We start from the raw sequence: 10,771 nt of genomic DNA on the forward strand, positions 1-10,771 counted from the left end.
GGGAGTTAACATCTTCAATGGCCTTCCCAATCTCCAGTTACGGCTGATGTTGTTGCTTGATATGCCGGTCCGCCACAATCTCCTGTTCATGGAAGTTCCTCGCCAAGCTGCCATGTCCTGGCCGTTGAGAATTGACTTCTCATGAATTTTCTTCTAACCTTTTTTTTTCAGTCAGCAGATAGTGCAGATAGTTAGGCGGTGAAACACTTGACAATGAAGATGTTTGTCAACTACTAAAACATTGATGGTTTCTGTTATACTGTATATCTGAATAAACAATTTTGCGGGCAATTTTTTTGCATAAGTAAAGGCATGTGAGAACTGCTAATGCTTGAGTGTCGTGGCCGCTGCACTTCTAATTTTCTGTCAATTGTGTGTGAGAACTACTAAATCGTAGATTAAATATATGGCAGAAAATCAGATGGAGGGAGTAGTTTTTTTTGTTTATGTTTTTTTAATCGTTGTTGGTTCGGACAGCTACTACAACTTTATTATAAAGGATAATCTAGCAGAAAAGTTAATGGAAGATGGTGGTGCCATTACTCCAAATCTTTGTTTTATTCATGTTCTCCTCCAACTGTGTTGTCTATATCTTTTCTATCTTTTCTTTCACACCTATTATTTGTATAAAGTCTATACAATTAAATTATCTGTAGTCTGTTTTTGCCTTTTTGCCTTTTTCTTCATCAGCGAGTAATTTACCAAACTATTAAACTTCAATGCTAAATATAACGTGTTGGGAGGTGCTTCTTTCAGATGCATATATATAGTAAAAGTCTGAAGCATGTATATATATGCATCAGGGAATTCAATTTCACCGTAAGCTATTTGACTTGGAAGCATGTATATATGTTAAAGGTTCCACTTGGAAAAAAACACTAATTAAAACATAAAACCACATCTAACCAAAGGCTAGATAAATTATTTATTACTAAACAGGAACAAAGAGCAAAGAACAAAAATAAAATTGGGTTGCCTCCCAACAAGCGCTATCGTTTAACCACCTTAGCTAGGCATAAAAAATTTCAATGATGCTGACATGAAAGATAGCAATTGAAACACAAAGAGAGCATCATGAAGCATGTGAAAAACACATCTAATTCTAACATACTTGCTATGCATAGGCATTTTATAGGGATACAAATTAGCAAGACAAGCAAGATCTAGCATATGCAAGGAAGAAGAAAGAAACAATAGCAATCTTAACTTAATGAGAGGAAATTTAATAATATGTGAATTTCTACAACCATATTTTCCTGTCTCATAATAATTACATGTAGGATCATAAGAAAATTCAACAATATATCTATCACAAAACATATTCTCAACACGATCCACAAGCATGCGAAGTTGACACTCTTCCAAAATAGTGGGATTAACTAAAGTCATGACCTCTCCAAACCCACTTTCAATATTATTGCACACACTAATATCAATCTCATATTCATCATGTGGCTTAAATAATTTTTCAAGATGATAAGAAGAATCACCCAAATCATGATTATTGCAACAAGTAGTGGACATAAAAAAACTAGCATCCCAAGCTTAGGGTTTTGCATATTTTTAGCATAATTGACATCAATAGAATTTATAGTAAAATCATTGCAATCATGCTTTTTATTCAAGGAGCTATCATGAATCTCTTCCTAAATTTCTTCATCACAATTTTTAGATTCATGAATTTCAAGCAAAACTTCATCAAGATAATCTAGTGCACAAAACTCACTAGCAATTGGTTCATCATAATTGGATCTCTTAAAAATATTAGCAAGTGGATGAGGATCCATAAAATTTTAGCAAGCAAAGATGCAAGCAAAAAGTAGGCACATGGTAACACAAGCGAAGAAAAAATCAAACGGAAGAGGGGCGAGAAAAGGCAAAAAAAATCGAATACCATTTTAGAGGTGGGGGGGAGGAAAACGAGAGGAGAATGGGGAATAATGTAATGCAAGGGAGAAGAGTTTATGATGGGTACTTGATATGGCTTGACTTGACGTAGATATCCCCGGCAACAGCTCTAAAAATCCTTCTTGCTACCTCTTGAGCTTGCGTTGGTTTTTCCCTTGAAGAGGAAAGGGTGATGCAGCAAAGTAGCATAAGTATTTCCCTCAGTTTGAGAATCAAGGTATCAATATAGTAGGAGACAACACACAAGTCACCGAATACCTGCCCAAACAATCAATAACTTGCACCCGACGCGATAAAGGGGTTGTCAATCCCTTCACAATCACTTGCAAAAGTGAGATCTGATAGAGATAGATAAATGGTAAGGTAAATATTTTTGGTATTTTTGGTTTATAGATCGGAAAGTAAAAGATTGCAAAATATTAGATCTCTGAGGCTGATGAGGCTGAGGCTGATGATGATGAGGACTATGAGCCCTCTGGAGTGGAGCCTTCCCAGGCTAAGAAGCTCAAGCGCAAGATGAAGAAGCTTTTATACATGGAGTCTCATGGGCAGTATATGGCCGATGTGTCTGAGAATAAGTCACAGAGTCGTCACAAGGAGCTTATACGTCAACTTGGGGTTGAAGTTAACAGTGGGACTGAGGGAAAGATCACAGATGAGGAGGATTGGATTTCGCAGCATTGTCCTTGGATGGACTCAGAGACTGAGTAGGATACAGCCAATGATGGAGGCGTGGGCGACCACACCAGGATGTGATGATGGAGATCTTTGGCTTTGCTATCACACGTGACCATAGTAGCACTCTTTGCCCTTTTGGTGTCTCGATCCCAAAGGGGGAGAGGGTTTTGGGATTTGCCGAGTTTCGAGTGTGTCTTATTTGCTTCTCTCTCTCCCTCTCTCTCTCTCTCTCTCGCAAACTCTTGTGTTGGTTGTTTGATTTGGTTTGGTTTGTGCTTCTGAGACCTGGTTACCCTGTCATTTGGTGTGAGACATATGCTATCCTATCTTATTATTATCTAATGTGTGTATAGTTCTTTGGTAGTATGTGAGTTGCATGCTTAACTTAATTATTTTATGATCACTTACTACTCCTTGCATCCTAGCTTATATTTCTCTTATTAGATGCAAGTGTTGACAGTCTATAAAATATAGGGGGAGTGTTGATCCTAATGTGTATACTTTGCATTCCAAAGGCACTCCTAATTAAGTGCACACATCTAGGGGGAGTCCATCTATATTTTGTAGTCTCTGGGGTTGCTTATTATCTTGTTATATCTCTATGCAAATCCCGTGTTGTCATCAATCCACCAAAACGGGGGAGATTGTTAGGGCATGTCTCTCTCTAAGTGGTTTTGGTGATTGATGACAATGCATTTGCGGACTAATCATGTGCGTCAAGCAATTCAGATATTCATTCATTTGGCATGAGACGATTCTTTCCCTTCGGAGCTCAAAAGTGAAGACAGTGTAGTTCCCTTTCATTTTGGTTTTGGTGGACTTGAGTCGTAGGAGACACCGTACTATCAAGAGGGGGTCTATATCGGAAAGGCTAGGGAGGAATCAACACGTACACTTTGCTTTCGCACGCCCAGCTTGTCTCATCGTCCTTGGAGTATACCTTTATCATGGAAGTGACACATAGGAGGAGCCAGCGGTAGTACTGCTAATAGCCTCAAGCGGTAGTACTCATGGCCATCAGCGGTACTACATTTCCAGTTTTGCGCTGGTACCGCCTCGACTCGAGACCGGCGAGTCTCGTGTCAGGTTCAGCGGAATAAGCAGCGGTAGTACCACTCGCAAGTGGTAGTACCGCACCTACCCCCGCTGCTAGTGCCGCCCAGGCTCTCTCTCGTACTGCTTCCCCCTCTGAAGCCCCTGCTCACAGTCTCCGCGGTAGTACCGCTGGGGCTCGCGGTAGTACCGCTCTGTGCAGGCTGAAGAGGGGATAATGGTTGGATTGCTTCCCCCACTATAAAAGGGGGTCTTCTTCCCCAAGAAGACCCACCTCTTTTCCCGCAAGCTCCATTGTTGCTCCAAAGCTCATTTTCGCCCGATCTCTCTCCCTAGCCAATCAAACTTGTTGATTTTCTAGAGATTGGTTGAGGAGGCCCGGATCTACACTTCCACCAAGAGAAATTTGATTCCCACCACTAATCCCTAGCGGATCTTGTTACTCTTGGGTGTTTAAGCACCCTAGACGGTTGAGGTCACCTTGGAGCCACATTCCATTGTGGTGAAGCTCCGTGGTATCATTGGGAGACTCCAATCAAGTTTTGGAGATTCCCCCAACCTTGTTTGTAAAGGTTAGGTTGCCGCCTTCAAGGGCACCACCAGTGGAATCACGGCAGCTCGCATTGTGTGAGGGCGTGAGGAGAATACGGTGGCCCTAGTGGCTTCTTGGGGAGCATTGTGCCTCCGCACCGCTCCAATGGAGACGTGCTTCCCCCAAAGGGAAGGAACTTCGGTAACACATCCTCGTCTCCACCGGCTCCACTTGTGGTTATCTCTTTCCTTTACTTTGTGCAAGCTATTGTTGTGTTGTATCAATTGCTTGCACTTGTTATTGTTGTTGTTAGCATCATATATGTTTCTCACTTAGTTGCATATCTAGACAACCTATTTGTTGCTAAACCTAATTTGTGAAGAAAAGCTAAAAATTAGTAGTTGCCCATTCACCCCCCTCTAATCAACCATATCGATCCTTTCATCAATCTTCACCTCCAGACCATTCCGGAGTTCCTTGTCACATCCGGGATCTCATCCGGGGCTTCGAACAACCTTCGGTAATCACCATAATGACTCAACTATACTTATATCGTCACCAATTGTTAAGTGCGTAGAACCTACGGGTTCGAGAACTATGCAGACATGACCGAGACACCTCTACGGTCAATAACCAATAGCGGGACTTGGATGCCCATATTGGTTCCTATATATTCTACGAAGATCTTTATTGGTCGAACCTCGATGTCAAGGATTAAGTCAATCCCGTATGCAGTTCCCTTTGTCTATCAGTATGTTACTTGCCCGAGATTCGATCGTCGGTATCTCCGTACCTAGTTCAATCTCGTTATCGGAAGTCTCTTTACTCGTTCTGTAATACAAGATCTCATGTCTAACCCATTAGTCACATTGCTTGCAAGCTCATTATGATGATGTATTATCGAGTGGTCCATGAGATACCTCTCCATCACACAGAGTGACAAATCCCACTCTTGATCCATGCCAACTCAACAGACACCCTCCGAGATACCTATAGAGCACCTTTATAATCACCAAGTTATGTTGCGATGTCAGTGAGTTGCATCATCTCATGGTCATAGGAACATATACTTGACATGCAGAAAATGATAGGAATAAACTTGACACGATCAAATGCTACATTCATAGTTTGGGTATTGTCCATCACATCATTCTCTTAATGATGTGATCCCGTTATCCAATGACAACGCATGTCTATGGCTAGGAAACCATAGCCATCTTTGATTAATGAACTAGTCCGGTACAGGCTCACTCGGGGCATGTTGTTGTCTATGTATCCACACATGTATTTCAGTTTCCGATCAATACAATTCTAGCATGGATAATAAACGATTATCATGAGCAGGTAAATATGATAATAACCAATTCATTATTGCCTCTAGGGCATATTTCCAACAATGCGAGGTTCAGTCGGGTGCACCGTAACATTCGAGAGATACATCCGACAGCTATGATTGCCGTGTTCCATTCGAATGTGCGCAACAAAAGGATACTGTCCAAAATGAACTTCCGTTTGCCCAACACCATCAATGAGTTTTACACCTTGACAGATAAAAGTGCTTGGGCTGAGGAAGAAAGGCGACTCCCCGGAGAGGAGGCTGGCGTCGGAATTGACTCGGATGACGATGATGATGTCGTTAACCCGAAGGGGAGGAATCAGAGGCGCAATAGGAAGTGCAAAGAAAAGGCACTGTTAGCCGTTGAGAGCTCTAGTGATCCTAGTACCAGTAAGAAAACCAAGACCGAGGCCCCCGGTAAGTGAGCTGCCATGTGCATTGATTGCCAGGAGGGCCCAGCAGCAGAGAAAACTGGATAGTCCGATGAGCCATACTACAAGATCCACCACACCAAGGGCCATGATCTCCAAGAGTGCCACCAGGTTGAGCAGCTTGTTAAGAAGCAAAAGGTTGAGTATTGAGAAGCGTGATAGGGAGAGAGGCCAAGAGGGTGTTGGCGGAAGGGCCGTGGTAGTAGAGGAGGCCGCGGCAGCAAGGCCCCGCAGCAAAAGGAAAATCCCTCTAGAGGCCGCAAGAAGAAAAAAGGAGATTACGATAGAAATGAAGAAGAAGAAGAAGAAGAAGAAGAAGAAGAACCCAGTGAGCAAGAATTCCAGAAGGCAACTAAAGCCATGTGCATGGATGGGGGTGCGTCCTTGCACTCCTCTCATTGGTAGCACAAGCAATGGGCACGTGAAGTCAATGTCCTGGAGCCAACTGTGGATTCTCGAGGGCCACTTAAATGGTCCCACACGCTTATCATCTTTGATGAAGAGGATCACCCTAACTGCACCACCGCGGTAGGGTGCTTGCTGTTGTTGGTTTCCCCAACGATTCGCAACCTCAAAGTAACAAAGATGCTAGTTGACGGTAGGGCTGGGCTAAACTTGATCTCCCGTAAGGTGGTTGGCAAGCTACAGATCCATGACGATGAACTCAAGGCCACTGGTACATTCCAAGGAATCATCCCTGGTAGGAGCCATCCCAAAGGGAAGATCACTTTGCCTGTGACATTTGGCGGAGAATTGAACTACCGGACCGAGAGAGTCGTGTTCGATGTTGTTGAGCTTCCTTTGCCTTACAACGGGATTCTTGTTCGTCCAGCTCTGGCAAAGTTCATGGCAACATCCCACTATGCCTACAATACCTTGAAAATGCCAGGGCTAGTGGGCATCATTTCCATCCTGTCAGATAAGAAAGATGCGATCCTATGCGCCAACAAGATGTATCGAGACACGGTAGCAGCAGAGGCAGCTGAGCCCCTAGCTCCCGCCAAAGAAACAAAGATGGGGGAGAGGGCTAGCAGAGATGTCGGTAAGGACTCTGGGAAGCATGCCTTTCCGGAGTGCGTTGCACCTGTTGAGAGGAACTGCCGAGAGTTTCACTAGCAAGAAACCCAAGCTTGCTTCACCTCCTGTGAAGAAGGTCCCGGCAAGGTAGGATGGTGCTGATGGTACATTCACCATCAGCGCACCCTTGACGACAAATAGAAAAGCGTGCTGTAGGAGAATGTTGATGTGTTTGCTTGGCAACCATCTGACATGCCCGGTGTTCCCAGGGAGGTAAGCGAGCACCACCTTGCTATCTGTCCTCATGCTCGACCCGTCAAGCAGAAGGTCAGAAAGCAAGCTTTGGAGTGGCAGCAGTTTATTGTCAAGGAAATCAAGAAACTTGAAGCAGTTGGCTTGGTCAGAGGGGTACTGCATCCAACTTGGTTAATGAATCCAGTGGTAGTGCTCAAGGCAAACGGGAAATGGAGGCTCTACATTGAATGCACAGACTTGAACAAAGATTGTCCAAAAGACCCTTTCCCCCTGCACTTCCAGATGTGATTTGCTATCCTTCTTGGATGCGTACTCTGGGTACCATCAGATATTTATGGCTTAAGAAGATGAAGAGAAGACCGAGTTCATAACTCCATGTAGCACGTACTGCTTTGTATGGATGCCTTTTGGGTTAAAGAGCGTTGGATCCACCTTTGCAAGAGCTACACAATGTGGCTTTGAACCTCAGCTACACAGGAATGTAGAGGCTTACATGGATGACAAAGTGGTCAAGACCAGGGACAGATCAACACTCATTCAAGATTTGGAAGAGACTTTTGCAAACTTGTGCAAGATCAATTTGAAGCGAAACCCTGAGAAGTGTGTGTTTGGTGTTCCCTTCGGCAAGCTCCTCGGTTTCTTTGTGTCCCAGCATGGGATAGAGGGCAACCCAAACAAGATCAGGGCAAATTCAAGCTCCCAAGACTGTTAAAGATGTGAGACGTTTGACTGGATGCATTGCCGCACTGAGTAGATTCATCTCCAAGTCTGTCCAGCCTGCCTTTCCCTTCTTCAAAATCTTGAAGAAGGCAGGCCCGATGAAGTGGACCCCGGAAGCAGAAGCAGTGCTGCAAGACCTGAAAGCCTACCTTTCCTCTGCTCCCACCTTAGTCACTCCTAAACTGCAAGAGTCGTTGCTGCTATATTTAGCGGCAACGAATCAAGTGATTAGCGCAGCGCTGGTGGTGCAGGGAGAAGTGGATGAGGAAGCAACTGCAACAACTATCCCCTCCAGAGAAGAAAGTGAACCAGTCACGGCAAGATTGGACACAAATCGAAGAAAAGCAAAGCAAGTTAGCGAAGGCAATCCCAAAACCGTGGCAAAGAAGAAAGTGGTGCAACGGCCAGTGGACTTTGTCAGCTACCTTTTATAGGAGGCTAGGTCAATATACTCTAGAGTGCAAAAGCTGATCTCCGGCCTTATTATGGCCTCAAGGAAACTATGCCACTACTTCCAAGCCCACAAGATCACAGTTGTCACTTGTTTCCTGCTACAACGCATATTGAGGAATTCCAAAGCCACAGGCAGAATAGTAGAGTGAGCACTTCAACCATTCAGAGCAGAGCGTTAGCAGAGTTCATTGCAGAATGGACATCCACTCCAAACGAAAAAGTACCAGAGACAGTCCTCCCCGGCAAACAAGCGCCTCAAGAGTGGATCATGTATTTTGATAGAGCTTTCTTATTGTAGGGCCAGAGCCGGCGTGCTCCTCATCACACCCACCGGTGAGCGCCTCAAATATGTGGTGCAAATCACTTTCCCCAGGAGAAGGCCACTAACAACACTACTGAGTATGAGGGGCTCCTTGCCGGACTGAGGATTGCAGTAGAATTGGGAATCAAGAAGCTGACATTTGCGGAGATTCTCATCTAGTGGTGAGACAAGTCAGTAAATATTATCTGATCCCATTGATGGAGGCATATGTGGAGGAGGTGAGAAAGTTGGAAGAGCACATTGATGGATTGCAAGCGAGCTGAAAATGACATCGCCGATCACTTGTCAAAGTGCACCGGGCAGAAGCTCCTAGTGGAACCCGGGACTTTTGTTCTCCATCTGAATCAACCATCAGTATCCCCTTCAACGATGGAAAGGAAAAGAAGGAAGATGAACTGAAAGCACAAGTGCTCCCTGGGTGATTTTGGTAGATAATGTCAACATATCTCTTGTTGGACTAACACTTTTACCTAGTATGTTTCAGACAAGTTCAACAATGAAGTGGCATGGAATAAAGGATGTGGAACCCCTTCAGGATGATAAGGACAAAGGATTGGCTCAAGCTCAAAGCACAAGACTCTACATTTTCTATTTTAGTGATCCAAGATCACATTGAGTCTATAGGAAAAGCCAATATTATCAAGAGGGGATGAGGTGTTGCTTAATGGCTTGCTTGCTCAAAGTGCTTAGTGATATGCTCCAAAGCCCTCAACTACTTTCTCACATCCACATATATCCTAAACCAAAAAGTCAAACTCAGTCCCACCGATTCTTTCTATCAGGCGCCACCGAGTTCAGATGTCATAGCCACTGCCACAAACCCTAGGCAAATCGGTCTAACTGATAGGGATCTCGGTCTTACCGAGATGGGATTGTAATCTCTATGTTTCCCTTCGTAACATTTTGGTACCATCGAGATGAGCGATCGGTCCCATCGAGATTGCAATGTAAACTCTCTGTTTTCCTTCCGTAACATTTCGGTCCCACCGAAATGAGCGAACCGGTCCCGCCGAGTTTACCTGACAAACTCTCTGGTTAGCTTATTACCAAAATTGGTCCCACTGAGTTTGTGTAATTGGTCTCACCGAGATTACGTTATGCCATAACCCTAACCATATCGGTCCTACCGAGTTGCATGTCGGTCCCACCGAAAATCCTAACGGTCACTAGATTTGCTAAATCGGTCCGACCGAGTTTCTCAATTTGGTCCCACCGAGTTTGGCAAGTTGTGTGTAACGGTTAGTTTTTGTGTGGAGGCTATATATACCCCTCCACCCACTCTTCATTCGTAGAGAGAGCCATCAGAACAAACCTACACTTCCAGCATACATTTTCTGAGAGAGAACCACCTACTCATGTGTTGAGTCCTAGATATTCCAATCCTACCATATGAATCTTGATCTCTAGCCTTTCCCAAGTTGCTGTCCACTCAAATCTTCTTTCCACCAAATCCAAATCCTATGAGAGAGAGTTGAGTGTTGGGGAGACTATCATTTGAAGCACAAGAGCAAGGAGTTCATCATCAACACACCATTTGTTACTTCTTGGAGAGTGGTGTCTCCTAGATTGGCTAGGTGTCACTTGGGATCCCCCGACAAGATTGTGGAGTTGAACCAAGGAGTTTGTAAGGTCAAGGAGATCGCCTACTTCGTGAAGATCTACCAATAGTGAGGCAAGTCCTTCGTGGGAGACGACCATGGTGGGATAGACAAGGTTGCTTCTTCGTGGACCCTTCGTGGGTGGAGCCCTCCGTGGACTCGCGCAACCGTTACCCTTCGTGGGTTGAAGTCTCCATCAACGTGGATGTACGATAGCACCACCTATCGGAACCACGACAAAAACATCCGTGTCTCCAATTGCGTTTGAATCCTCCAATCCCATCCCTTTACATTCTTGCAAGTTGCATGCTTTACTTTCCGCTGCTCATATACTCTTTGCATGCTTGCTTGATATGTATTGTGAGTGTTAAACTTGTGCCTAAACTCCACTTAAACTTAAAGAAGTTAAAAACTGCAACTTTTGGTACTTAGTGTCTAATCACCCCCCCTCTAGACACCTCTTCTCGA

The sequence above is a fragment of the Triticum dicoccoides genome, chromosome 5B, assembly GCF_002162155.2.
Source record: "Triticum dicoccoides isolate Atlit2015 ecotype Zavitan chromosome 5B, WEW_v2.0, whole genome shotgun sequence".
Taxonomy (NCBI): Eukaryota; Viridiplantae; Streptophyta; class Magnoliopsida; order Poales; family Poaceae; genus Triticum; species Triticum dicoccoides.